At 42.9% G+C, this 14,263-nt stretch overlaps 1 long non-coding RNA gene across 3 annotated transcripts in view; it reads left to right on the top strand.

Moving 5' to 3' along the window:
- Nucleotides 1-14,263, top strand: part of LOC140733578 (uncharacterized) — a 106,223-nt gene that overhangs the window by 2,711 nt on the left and 89,249 nt on the right. For all 3 annotated transcript variants that reach the window (XR_012100317.1, XR_012100316.1, XR_012100318.1), the window contains exon 2: nucleotides 11,694-11,827. This is a non-coding gene — a long non-coding RNA (uncharacterized lncRNA). The remainder of the gene's footprint in view (nucleotides 1-11,693; nucleotides 11,828-14,263) is intronic.

Raw genomic sequence — 14,263 nt, 5'->3', positions numbered from 1 at the left:
TTAGCCATAGCATCAATGCGGTTGGACCAGGACAGCCTACTGGTGAGGTTCACTCCAAGGAAATTGTTGTTGTCAACCCAGCACTATTGATATAAACAGGAGCATGTGCATGAAATATAGTCCACTACGGTGGATTTATCTGCACATTTGCAGATGGAGATAGATCAAATTCTGGCTATGCAGTCGTGAGTCTGTAGGGAGTAGAATAGGGGGCTAAAGGTGAAGCTTAGTGGGATGTTGAAAATAGTCATGTGACCTCACATATTTCCACATTTGCTATATTCTTGCCCAATCAGTTGATATGTCTATGTTCCCTTAATGCCTATCTGCATGCTCAACATAGTCCAACTACCAGCCATCTTAGGATCATCAGCAAGCTTGGATATATTGCACTTAATCCTCTCATAGAGTTCATTAACGATAGATTAAAGACATGGAACACAGAAACAAGCTTTTGGCCCACCTAATCTGGACAATCTACCAAACACCCATTTGCATTAGTGGAACATTAATGCCATTTTATTTTCTACACATGCTCATCAACTCTGCCCTATCCCAGAGATTCTCTCACTCACCTACAGATGAGGGGCAATTTGCGGTGACCAATTCACCTACCAATTTGCACAACATTGGGATGTTGGAGGAAATTGGAACTGAAAGAAATCTACACAATCAGGGAGAATGAGCAAACTCCACAGAGGAAATACTGGAGTCAGGATTGAAGCTGGCTCACAGGAACTAAGAAACTACATCACCTTACTAATCCTAGCTGCTCAGAGCGTAGATAAACTGTTTATTCCATTTCTTTGAGTTGTACCTGTTCACCAATCCTCAATCGACAACCAACATATTACTCCCAATGTTGTGGTCTCTTTTGTCTAATATTTTGTCACATGGAACCCCACTGAAAACCTTATGAAAGTCAAAATTTGTCACAAAATCTGGTTTGCCCTAATCTATTTTGCTGGTTACATCAAAATGCTCTGCTAGATTTATCAAACGTGATTTCCTTTTTATATATCCACGTTGCCTTTGCCCAATATTTTTAAAAAATTTTAACCGTGATTTCCTTTTTATATATCCACGTTGCCTTTGCCCAATATTTTTAAAAAATTTTAACCGAGGGCCATGATACCACTACTTAGTAAATCAGTAAAAGATTCCTGCATTATCCCCACGATTGATGTCAGGCTAATTTGTCTATCGTTTCATTTTTTTTCTCTCCTTCCTTTCTTAAACAGTGGGCTTACATTTGCCATACTCCCCCAGTCTGCTCTTATATCTATGGAATTTTTAAATATGACAAACTATGTACCCTCTATCTCCATAGGGATAGAGAAAGCACATCAGGCAGCACCTTCAAAACCCTAGAATACAAGTCACTAAATATTTGGGTTTTAAGACACTTCCAGAGCCTTTAGCTTCCATCATACTTTGGGCTCAAGAGCAGCTCCTTAACCCGTCCTAGGGTTAAGATGACAGATATCCCAAAGTTACATATGTTTAACTCTGAGGAATGCTTTACACCACCATTAGAATGTTTTCCCTTTTTGATTTTTTTTTTGTTTAAGTAAGGCTCTATGATGCCAGTTATCTCACCTCTGGAATTCACTTGTTTGATCTATGTTTGGAACAAAACTCTAATGTCATCTGTAGTTCTGAAAAAGATGAGAATACGCTGAATATTATACTGAAATATTAGATCAGATTATTCTCTGTACAATAGTAATATGAAAAAGGATAGCTTGCAAGGTGTGGAGATCACGGTTTCCCCTTCTTCTAATCGTGGCCCTGCTCTGGGTTGAGTCCTACAACCTCTTCTCTCTGGCGTCTTCTCCCTTCATCTCCTGCCAAACAAAAGACCCAGCTCACACCAGTGTCAGGCACAACACGAAACACACTCCCTTCATTGGACGGCTCACATTCCAAAGCACCCGTTACCTCTAACCATAGCCCAAACACTGCTTCTACAGAAAGACCATTACGTTAGCAGTGAAACCTTTCCCAGAGTGTTACACTCTCCCCCCACCAAAATTAGTCATGTCCTCATGACATTGAGATAATTTGCCACCCCTTCATACAAAGCACAAAGACCAACCCAGGTGTAAATGGCAGTGACGTAGCTCACCAAGGTGATAGGTGCCACACTCTGTTCCCCTGGGTGTTACATAGGCCAGCCTATTGGCGGGGGGGGGGGGGGGGGTGTCTCCTGATTCTTTGAGACCTTCTTACTCTGTTATCTATTTCTTCAGGTTCAGACACTTCTTGGGATACTTCTGGTCTACATGGCGAGGCCTCCCTCGGTCTATCACTCGTGCCCTCCTCCAACTCGGACCCCTCTGCCACTTGGCTGAACCCCACTTCATCTCCTTCATGATCCTGCTGAAACCCAGTCTGTCCACAGATAGTCGCTCCAATGTCACCTGACTCAGCGTGAGAAGAGTTGGGAATCTGTTCCTCAATCAGTGGGGAGTTTACAAAAGGCAGCATATACCACATCCCCATTTCCTCATCCTCCAACTCCTTATCCCATTCAGGGGTGGGGGCCAGTCTAATCTCTCCTGCTGTTGGTCCTTCAGTTGCTCCATGTTGCCGCAGAGTCCTCTTACTTGGTGTAGGCTCCAGGTTAGGCTCCGGGTCAACCCTCACTTCTTGTCCCAGAGGCAGAAGATGGTTTTGACAGAGAACCTTAACAGGTCTGTGTCCATCCTCTGGTTTCACCTGGAAAACTGATACATTTGACATCTGATTCTCCACTACGTAGGGTATAGCCGCCCAATGGTCAGCCAACTTATACTTCCCTGGTAGACCCAAATTCCTTATGAGGGCTCAGTCTCCTGGCATGAGTTGGGAGAACCTAACCTTTTGATCATACCTCCTTTTTAGCTCCCTTCTTATATCAGACACATAATTCAGATAAGTCTTTGGTGGTAGATGTTCCTTGCCAGTCCCAAAACAAAGGTCGATGGGCAACCTCCTCTCGCACCCAAACATCAGATAATATGGTGAGTACCCGGTAGTTTAATTTTGTGCACAGTTGTAGCAGTGGACCAGATGTCTAATATGTCGACTCTACTTTTTCTTCTTGCTGATTTCCAAGGTTCCAAGCACGTTTAGCAACATCCGATTAAACCTCGCTGGCTGGGGATCACCCTGTGGGTGAAAAGGCATAATCCTTGACTTCTTGACCCCAAGCATGCTCACTAACTCATGTATGAGCCTACCCTCAAAATCCCATCCCTGATCACTATGTATTCACCTTGGGACGCCATAATAAATGAAATATTTCTCCCATAACACTATGGACGCCCGCTGATCCTTGGTAGGGAAAGCTTGTGCATATCTGGTGTAGTGACCCGTGATGACTAAGACATTCACCATGTTGCTGGCATCAGGCTCTATTGACAGGAAAGCCATACACACCAGGACAAGGGGCCCCGCACTCTGCAAGTGGGACAACGGAGTGGCCCTCATAGGCAGCGTCTTTCTCCATATGCATTGAATGCACGGCTTGCAATACTCTTCGACCTCCGGCTTCATTTGGGGCCAGTAGGACAGATCTTTGAGCAATCCATTGGTCCAGCTAGGAATGCCAAGGCCAGTCCCGAGGCAACATGACCCGTTATAGGATCTGGTTCCTCAACTCCAATCTGGGCCATTCTCTCAGTAATGGAGGCACGGCAGTGTGTTTTGTCTTCTCCACTTGGGCCATGTCTCCCTTTTTAACCGCTGGCCAAATGCCCTGGTCATTTCACTGAACAGCTGCCACTTCCCCAGGACTTAATTCTGGTAACTGGTTTGTCTATAGAGCAGTCAGGTTACAGTAAGCTTGTGGAATGGTGTCATCAGAAGCTCCCAATTGATCTACCGCTCGATCCTGCCCTTGCCTTCACCGTGATGGAGAATGGGCATATATCTTTCAGTCCTGGGGCAGGAACACTCTCCCACTCATCATCCCTGTCCAGCCCTTCAGGTGCATGTCAGTGTCGGGACAAAGCATCAGCATCAATGTTCCGGCTCCCCGGCCGGTACTTCAGGCTGAAATCATAGGCAGACAACGCTGCCAACCACCGATGGCCTGTGGCATCCAATTTTGTTGAGGTCAGGATATAGGTTAGGGGATTGTTGTCCATCCTCAACTCAAACTTGGCACCATAGAGGTAGTCACTCAATTTATCCACCACAGCCCATTTCAATGCCAGGAACTCCAACTTGTGCATGGGATAGTTTTTCTCAGAGGGTGACAGACTTTGGCTGACAAACGCAACAGGTCTTAACCCGGTGCCCTGATCCTGAAACAGGACACCACCAAGCCCACTCTGCTAGCATCCATATGCAGTACATATGGCAATCAGGGGTCTGCAAAAGCCCACACCGGCACTTGTGTCAGCAGCTTCTAAAGCACCTCATCACATTTTGCATCCCACCTCATTCCAAAAGGCTCTGAAGGGCTAAGATACTCTTTACCCTCCTCTCCTTTTGTCCTCCTTTCTTTCCCAAGGGAGGGTAACCACACAGAAGCTGATTTAAAGGGTGACTCACTTTCACGTAGCCCTTCACAAACCTCCAGTAGTACTCACAGTCTGGGGCCTTGGCCAAGTGATCAGTGCCTCTATCTTAGACGGATCCGTAGCTACCCCATCATGTAAGAGTATGTGCCAAACATAGCTGACAGACATCTTGCAGAACTGGTACTTCTCCAGGGAAATTTTTAACCCTTCAGCTTTCAGGCAGTTCAGCACCTTCAGTAACCTCACTTCATGTTCCTCCAAGGTGGACCCAAACTCTATGAGGTCATCCAGATGCACCAATATCTCAAGCAAGTTCATATCCCCCACCATTTTCTCCATGACCCTCTGAAAGGTTGCAAGAGCTTTGGATATGCCCTGGGGCATCCTTTCGAACTGGAAGAATCTCAATGGACATATAAATGCCATCTTCTCTTTGTCAGCCTCACTCATGGGGATCCGGTAATATCCACTGCTCAAGTCCAGCACACTGAACCACTTTGCACCACTGAGACAGGCCAGCACATCTTTGATCCTCGAGACCATATACTGGTCAGGGACGGTAGCCTGTTCAGAGTCCTATAGTCCACACACATCCGTAGCTTCCCATTCTTCTTCCTGGAAACTGCTATTGGGGAAGCATAGGGACTTTGGACTCAGTGATGATCCCAGCTTTCATTAACTTACACAGATGCTCCTGAATGTCTTCCACCTCTGCAGGGGCCAGTCGCAGCGACCTTTCTCTAAGCAGGGTGTCCTCAGTCACGGGAATAGTGTGGTGAGTGCTCTTGGAACAATCCACATCAAACTCGTCAGTAGAAAAGTCACTTACTTTCAACACCTTCTCTATCAATCTCTTCTTCCAACCTGCAGGTACTGGGCAGTCCACAAAGTTGAATGACTCAGCAGTCAACTTTCCCCCTTTCGCAGATAGTTTCTCCCCAGCTTGTCTCACATGGGTACTAGACATTACCATCACTGGGAAGAGATGCGCCAGGGGCATCCCCTGCTTGAAGGTGACCTTCCTCTTTGTAGTGTTCCTGACAATCATTGCCATCCTCTTCATCTGTACAACTGAGGGGTTCTGCAGTTCAGGCCTCACTAGTACCCCAGGAGGCACACCTGACTCCTCTTCATGGTTTTCCGGAGCATCCACCATGAGGGCCTCGGCCTCAGGCATTCTGGGAAATTTGGGGTTCCCCGTCACTCTCATTACTTCCTCTCACTGGGTCTCTTTTAAGTTTTCCCAACGTCTCTCTCTGCTTAGGTACCCAGGGGCTCACTCTCCAAGGGGTTTCCTGTCATTTGCACTCCCTCCTGAAGTGCCCCTCTTCACCACAATAATAATAGGCAATACTAGCTGCTCCCCTTCTCACGGGACCCCAGCTGCTAGCAGCCCTCTGCATAGTGCGTCCCTTTAGAGGGTCCGCCTCCCTGTCAGCTCCATCATACGGCAGTGGGGCCACACCCGCTGATAACAACCAGGACATCTCAGTTCTCAACTCTGCCACGATCTCCTTTACCACTCCCCAGGTGGGCTATCTGTGGTCACCTCAATGCAGGGGACCACTACCAACGCATTCTCCTGCATTGTAAATGGTTAATGAAGATGAGGGAAATCTAGTCATGAGGCCAGTCAGTGAGAATGGTAAATCAAAAATGTGCAAAATTCAGGCATAAATTTTCTCAAAAGATTTCACTTCACTAAAAAGAGAAGTATTTTTAAAAAGCAAGAATGTCTCACCTCAGGTCTTCCCAGTCACTTTAGGGAGTCCAAACATAACTGTGTATTTGAAAACAAGAAAGAAAGCTTTAGACTGTAGGTAGTTATAGATAATTTGGTCAATTGGCCAAAAAATTAGAAACTGGAATTTAATCCAAAAATGTGTGGAATAATACATTTGGAGAGGCATAATAATACAAGGGAACAAACAACAAAACGAAGATAGTGTGTGGCGTGAAGGACCAGTTGGATCATGAAGTTATGTCATGAACATGTCATGTTCAAAGTAAATCTATTGTCAAAGTACATATATGTCACTATCTACTACCCTGAGATTGATTTTCTTGTGGGTATTCACAGCAAGTACAAAGATACACAATAGAGTTAATGAAAAACCACGTACAACAAAAATGGATAAACAACCAAGTGCAAAAGACATCAAACTGTAAATACAAAAATACAATAATAATAAATAAGCAATAAATATTGAGAACATGAATTGAAGAATCTTTGAAAGTGAGTTCATAAGTTGTGGGATCTGTGAAGTTGAGTGAAGTTACCCCTTTTGGTTAAAGACCCTGATGGTTGATGGGTATTAACTATTCCTGAACCTGGTGATGTGAGTCCTGAGGCCCCTGTACCTTCTTGCTGATAGCAGCAGTGAGAAGAGAGCATGCCCTGGGTGGTGGGGGTCCCTGATGATGGATGCTGCTTCCCTGCAATTGCATTTTCTGTAGATGTGCTTAATGGTGGGGAGGGCATTACCTACAATGGACTTGGCTGTATCCACGACTTTTTTAAAGATTTTCCTTTCAAAGGCATTGATGTTTCCATACCAGGCCATGATGCAACTAATCAGTATACTCTCCACCACACATCGAAGTTTTCTTTCGACACCACTGACGTAGGCTGAGTCAAAGGTGCTGACAAATTAGCATATAGGAGGGAGATTGAAAACCTGGCTGAGTGGTGCCACAACAACAACCTCTTACTCAATGTCAGCAAGACCAAGGAGCTGATTAATGACTTCAGGATTAATACCAGAGGTCCATGAGCCAGTCCTCACTGGAGGATCAGAGGTGGAGAGGATCAGCAACTTTAAATTCCTTTGAGTTATCATTTCGGAGGACTTGTCCTGGACCAAGCATGTAAAGTGCCATTATGAAGAAAGAATGGCAGCACCTCTACTTCTGAGGAGTTCCCGAAGATTAAACATAACATCTAAAACTTTGACAAACTTCTAGAGATGTGTGGTGGAGAATATATTAAGTAGCTACATCACAGCTTAGTATGGAAATACTAATGTGCTTGGACAGAAAATCCTACAAAAAGTAGTGGATACAGCCCAGTCCATCATGAATAAAGCCATCCCCACCATTGAGCATATCTACATGGAGTGTTGTCGCGGGAAAGCAGCAGCCATCATCAGGACACCCAACCACCCAGGACATGGTCTCTCCTCGTGCTGCCATCAGGAAGAAGAGCCCCTGGACTAACACTGCCAGATGCAGGAACAGTTAATCATCAGGCTCATGAACCAAATAACTTCACTCAGCTTCACTTGCCCTATTGCTGAAATGTTCCCACAACCTAAGAACTCACTTTCAAGAACTTTTCATCTGATGTTCTCGATATTTATTTTTTTGACTACTTGCTTATTTATTTATTGTTTATCCCTGATTCTGCACTTATTCTACACTTTCTCACTTGCACTTCACTGTTTGGCAATAGAGCTCATAGCAGTCTGAAATTAGTATCGCTGTGTTCTCCAAGAGCAACTTGTAATTAGTGCCTCATTTGCTCTGTTTTTCTCTGATCTACAATGCTTGAATTTTTTTTCACACTTTTGTCAAAGAAATGGAGTCAGCAATGCTCTAAAGTTACAAGATACATAATAAACTCTGGTGACATAATGGAAAACTTTATAAAATGGAAAGGTAATTATTCAGCAAAATAGAATATGTAAGCTGACATTCAAGATGGTACTGGAGCACAGAAACAAACTACATTTAGACTAACTTCGATTTTTACTGCATGAAATTTAAAAGTACAGCATTAAATCAGGACCCAATTTTCAAAATGTGGGTTGCAGTGCTGGCTCAGTAATTGCAATGCTTTTCATTCTTCCTCCATGAAATATGCTATATAACACTTCTTTACAGAGAGATAGGAATGGTCTCCCGATTTTTCAAAGCTAATAATTGCATCATTTATGCTTGATATCTGGATAGTAGCCATTTTGGAAAACAGACATAAATAAATCTTGTCTTCTTTAAAGGAAATAGATCCTGAGACTGACTATTGTGGCCAGAACATTAAAGGAGAAGCTTCATAAAAAGGGGAAGAAGTAGCAGTGGTAGTAACTGGAAGTCTGCAAAACACTGCTGACTAAGGATTTTAAGGATCTGAGTGTTACTGATAGGTTCAGCACTTATTCCTCACTTCTAATTGTTCATTAGAAGGTGACAGGGAGTTGTCTTCTTGAACTGCTAGTGTCCTTGGAGTTAGGGTACTTCCACAGGGTTGTTAGGTTGGTTTTTCATCATTATTAACAGCACCTTCCATCATCTTGCTTATATTTGAGAGCAGAAGATTGGTGATGTCATTAACACAGGAACAATGAATTGATTGGTGATGTGTTTCTAAGTCAATTTGAAATGTGACTTGGAGGAAAATATACTGTAGTTCATTTTCAGATACTGCCCTTGAACCTCTAAGTGGTAGAGTTCACAGGTACCTAAAGAGCCTTGATGAGCAACTATAGTTTGTTTTGCAAATGGTATGCAATGAAACACGAGTGCACCAGCGATTCAGGGATACAGGATGCAGAGGACCTAAATATTATCCAGCTCACTGATTGAACAACTGAAGGAGGTTGAATCTAGAACCAAGAGCAGCAACACCTGCATCGGCAGCAATGATCTGGTGCCAAAGTTATTGACTTCCAACAACTATGCCTTTAACCAAAGGATTATGAATTTGTTGCCACATGCAGCTGTGGAGACCAGGTCATTGGGTGTATTTAAAGCAGAGATTGATAGGTTCTTGATTGGACGTGGCATCAAAGGTTACGGGGAGAAGGCCGGGAACTGGGGTTGAGGAGGAGATAGAAAAAAGGATCGGCCATGATTGAATGGCGGAGCAGACTCGGTAAGCAGGATGGCCTAATTCTGCTCCTATGTCTATGGTATTAGGTATGACTTGAGTAAGCACTTATTCCCATTGTCCATTTTGGCTGAGGCTTTTGTCAGCATATTTTTTCAAAAGTAGTCTTGATTTGATGCCATTCTCATGGAGCATCTGAGGTTTTCAGCATTAGTACATGGCAACTATGGAGTTGGCTAGCCAATAAGAATAAACTCAGCTTAAATGGTTGTTCCTTACATTGTTAATGATCCCATTTTGTTGATGATTGAGAGAAGATTGATGAGGCAGTTGGAGTTTGGATGAGTCCTATTTTTTCATGGAGATGGCATACCTTATGCACACAATTGGATAAATGTCAATGATGGAGTGAAACAGTTTGGCTAGAGGCATAACTAATCATTTTTATATTTGTTGATAGGATAGGGGCATGATAGCATTTTTTGTCTTTTCATAAGTGTCAAGTGAACATTAGCAGATTATTTGGCCATTTCATAGACCAATCCAGAATCAAATATATTGATGGTTTTGGAAACACATGCAGCCCAAGCCTGTAGTTTGGTTATTTGCAACAATCTGCTAGGTTCATGGTAGTCATTATTTACATAAGATTTTACTCCAGTTATTGTTAATTACTCAAATTTAAGTTCCACAATTCTATAGTAGGGGACACAATAGCCACTGCTACACATACCGTCCTTACACATCTGAAAAAGGATGCTTATGCGAGAATACTGTTTTTGGACTACAGTTCAGCATTCAATATCATAATTCCATCCAGGCTCAACAGGGAGCTCCGAGACCTTGGCCTTGACCCTGCCTTATGCAGTTAGATCCTGGACTTCCTGTTAGATTGCTGGCAGGTGTTAAGATTGGGCTCCCTCTTCTCCACCCCTCTGACTCTCAACACAGGAGCCCCTCGGGGCTGTGAACTGTCCCCTCCTTTACTCCCTGCATACCCATGACTGTGTCGCCACCCACAGCTCTAATCTGCTAATTGAATTTGCTGATGACACTACATTGATTGGCCTAATCACAAACAATAATGAGGCAGCTGACAGAGAAGAAGTAATCTCTCTAACACAGTGGTATCAAGAAAACAATCTCTCCTGCAATGTCACAAAAACAAAGGAGCTGGTTGTGAATTACAAGAGGAATGGAGGTGACCTATTGACATCAGTGGACCTGGGTTTGAGAGGGTAAACAGCTTTAAGTTCCTTGGTATCCACATCACTGAGGACATCACATGATCTGTACACACCAGCTGTGTAGTGAAAAAGGCACAACAGCACCTCTTTCACCTCAGACGGTTGAGGAAGTTTGGTATAGTGCCCCAAATCCTAAGGACTTTCTACAGGGGCACAATTGAGAGCATCCTGACTAGCTACATCACTGCCTGGTATGGGAACTGTACCTCCCTTAATCACAGGATTCTGCAGAGAGTGGTGTGGACAGCCCAGTGCATCTGTAGTTGTGAACTTCCCATGATTCAGGACATTAACAAAGACAGGTGTTAAAAAAGGGCCTGAAGGATCACTGGGGACCTGAGTCACCCCAATCACAATCTATTCCAGCTGCTACCTTCTGGAAAATGGTACTGCAGCATAAAAGCCGGGACCAAAAGGCTCCAGGACATCTTCTTCCACCAGGCCATCAGACTAATTAACTCATGCTGATTTGAGTGTATTTCTGTGTTACATTGACTGTTCTATTTATTATAAATTACTATGATTGCACATTTAGACAGAGACATAATGTAAAGATTTTTTACTCCTTGTGTATGTGAAAGATGTAAAAAATAAAGTCAATTCAATTCAATTTGCATCTCCAGATCAGGAGGTCTGTAATGTACGTCACTCTACAACTATTGTTACCATAGTTCTGGAGCATATCTTCGGCATCATATGTATCTGGGATTTTGTTTGGTCTCTGAGCCTTTGCTTAATTTAGATCTCTCTACATAGGGTATTCTAGGACAAGAGGGCACCACTTAAGGATTGAAGGATGTCCTTTTAAAACTGAGATGCAGAGAAATTACTTTAGTCAGAGGGTGGTAAATCTGTGGAATTTGTTGCCGCGAGCGGCAGAGATAGATAGGTTCTTGATTAGCCAGGGCATCAAAGGGTATGAGGTGAAGGCAAGGAGTGGGGATGACTGGAAGAATTGGATCAGCCCACGATTGAATGGCGGAGCGGACATGATGGGCCGAATGGCCTACTTCTGCTCTTATATCTTATGGTCTTATGGAAATAAGTGGATTATTCATCACTTTTGCTTGAAGATGGTTGCAAATACTTCGTGTTTTTCTTTGTCATTAGTCACAAAGAAGAGGATGTTCATGGAACTTCTGCTTCTCGATCATCATTCAGATCTTGAATCAGCTGAGAAACAGGCCCTTCAATCATTCTGGTCAGCTCATGTTTATCTACAACAAACACAGTTTCCATCTCAAGTAAGTACTTAATTTACATCTTAAAAAACTGACCGTTATCTTTCTGTAACTGAAGTTTACCTAATTCACTATTGTCAACACCACAAATCATCATACCATCTGCACACCTACACATCAAATCACTGATATTCATATCCAGATTATTAATATTTTGCCTGAAATTGGAGTTGATGTGGTTTGATTGGGCATCACAGGTGATTTGTTTCTCAAAAAGATATTAGTGAACCATATCTATACTTACACAACACTGGCTTACACTGAATTAATATTTTTCATTTCAAATTAAGTTTTAGAAAACTTATCTTCAGAGCACATACCAGTGGGGTTCTGACTCATGTCTTTGGATCCTTTAGTCAGGTACCCATAACTCAACCACTAAACTATGGTTTTCTGATTAAGAAGTAGCATTGGAAATACAATGTCTGGAAACTTTATCATGCTCTTAAATATTTAAATTAGATAATCTAACACTGTATCTAAATCTGTTTGGAATGGATATCCTGCATTCATAAACCTCCAGTGGTTTATGAATAAAAATATAGTTAAAATGAATTAAATTTATTTCATATGAAACTGAATTAATGACTGAATGCTTTAATTAATTCAAAGATGCCAGTTCATGTGCCATTAATGGCTGTAAAGTGCTGACATCTATCATTTTCAGATGTTTGTTTTCAACAAAAAGCAGAACTTTCATATCTGTAATAAGACCATAAGATATAGGAGAAGTAGGCCATTTGGCCCATCGCATCTGCTCTGCCATTCAATCATGGGCTGATCCAATTTTTACAGTCATCCACACTCCCCTACCTTCACCCCATACCCTTTGATGCCCTGGCTAATCAAGAACCTATCTATCTCTGCCTTAAATGCACCCAATGACTTGGCCTTCACCACCGCTTGTAGTAACAAATTCCACAGATTTACCACCATCTGACTAAACTAATTTCTCTGCATCTCCGTTTTAAAAGGACGTCCTTCAATGCTGAAGTCGTGCCCTCATGTTCTAGAATCCCCTACCATGGGAAATAACTTTGCCATATATAATCTGTTCAGGCCTTTTAACATTCAGAATGTTTCTATGAGACCCCCCCTCATTCTCCTGAACTCCAGGAAATACAGTCCAAGAGTTGCCAGACGTTTCTCCTACGGTAACCCTTTCATTCCTGGAATCATTCTCTTGAATCTTCTCTGAACCCTCTCCAATGTCATTAAATCCTTTCTAAAATAAGGAGCCCAAAACTGCACGTAAAATTCCAAGTGTGGTCTCATGAGTGCCTTATAGAGCCTCAACATCACATCCCTGCTCTTATATTCTATACCTCTAGAAATGAATGCCAACATTGCATTTTCCTTCTTCACAACCTGGAAGTTAAACTTTAGGGTATCTTACACAAGGATTCCCAAGTCCCTTTGCATCTCTGCATTTTGAATTCTCTCCCCATCTAAATAATAGTCTGCCTGTTTATTTCTTCCACTGAATTGCATGACCATACACTTTCCAACATAGTATTTCATTTGCCACTTCTTTGCCCATTCCCCTAAACTATCTAAGTTTCTCTGCAGGCTCTCTGTTTCCTTAACACTACTTGCTCCTCCACCTTTCTTTGTATCATCGGCAAATTTAGCCATAAGACCATTAATACTGTAGTCTAAATCATTGACATGCATCGTAAAAAGCAGCGATCCCAACACCAATCCCTGTGGAACTCCACTGGTAACCAGCAGCCAGCCAGAATAAGATCTCTTTATTCCCACTCTCTGTTTTCTGCCAACCAGCCAATGCTCCACCCACACTAGTAACTTTCCTGTAATTCCATGGGCTCTTAATCTTGCTAAGCAGCCTCATGTGCGGCACCATGTCAAAGGCTTTCTTATAATCTAAGTAAACCACGTCTACTGTATCTAGTTTATCTACCCTGCTTGTAACTTCCTCAAAGAATTGCAGTAGGTTTGTCAGGCAGGGTTTTCCTTTCAGGAAACCATGCTGGCTTTGGCCTATCTTGTCATGTGCCTCCAGGTATTCCGTAATCTCATCCCTAATATTTAATTCCAACAGTTTCCCAACCATTGATGTCAGGCTAACAGGTCTATAGTTTCCTTTCTGCTGCCTCCCACCCTTCTTAAATAGCAGAGTAACATTTGCAATTTTTCAGTCATCCGGTACAATGCCAGAATCTATCGATTCTTGAAAGATCATCATTAATGCCTCTGCAATCTTTCCAGCTACTTCCTTCAGAACCCAAGGGTGCATTCCATCAGGTCCGGGAGATTTATCCACCTTCAGACCATTAAGCTTCCTGAGCACCTTCTCAGCTGTAATTTTCATTGCACATACCTTCCCTGACACTCTTGAATGTCCGGTATACTGCAGACGTCTTTCACTGTGAAGACTGATGCAAAGTACGCATTCAGTTCCTTTGTTTCTCTCATTAC

This window comes from Hemitrygon akajei, chromosome 9, assembly GCF_048418815.1.
Source record: "Hemitrygon akajei chromosome 9, sHemAka1.3, whole genome shotgun sequence".
Lineage (NCBI taxonomy): Eukaryota > Metazoa > Chordata > Chondrichthyes > Myliobatiformes > Dasyatidae > Hemitrygon > Hemitrygon akajei.
The sequence above is the reverse complement of the archived record's forward strand: the minus strand, read 5'-3'. Positions and strand labels throughout refer to the sequence as shown.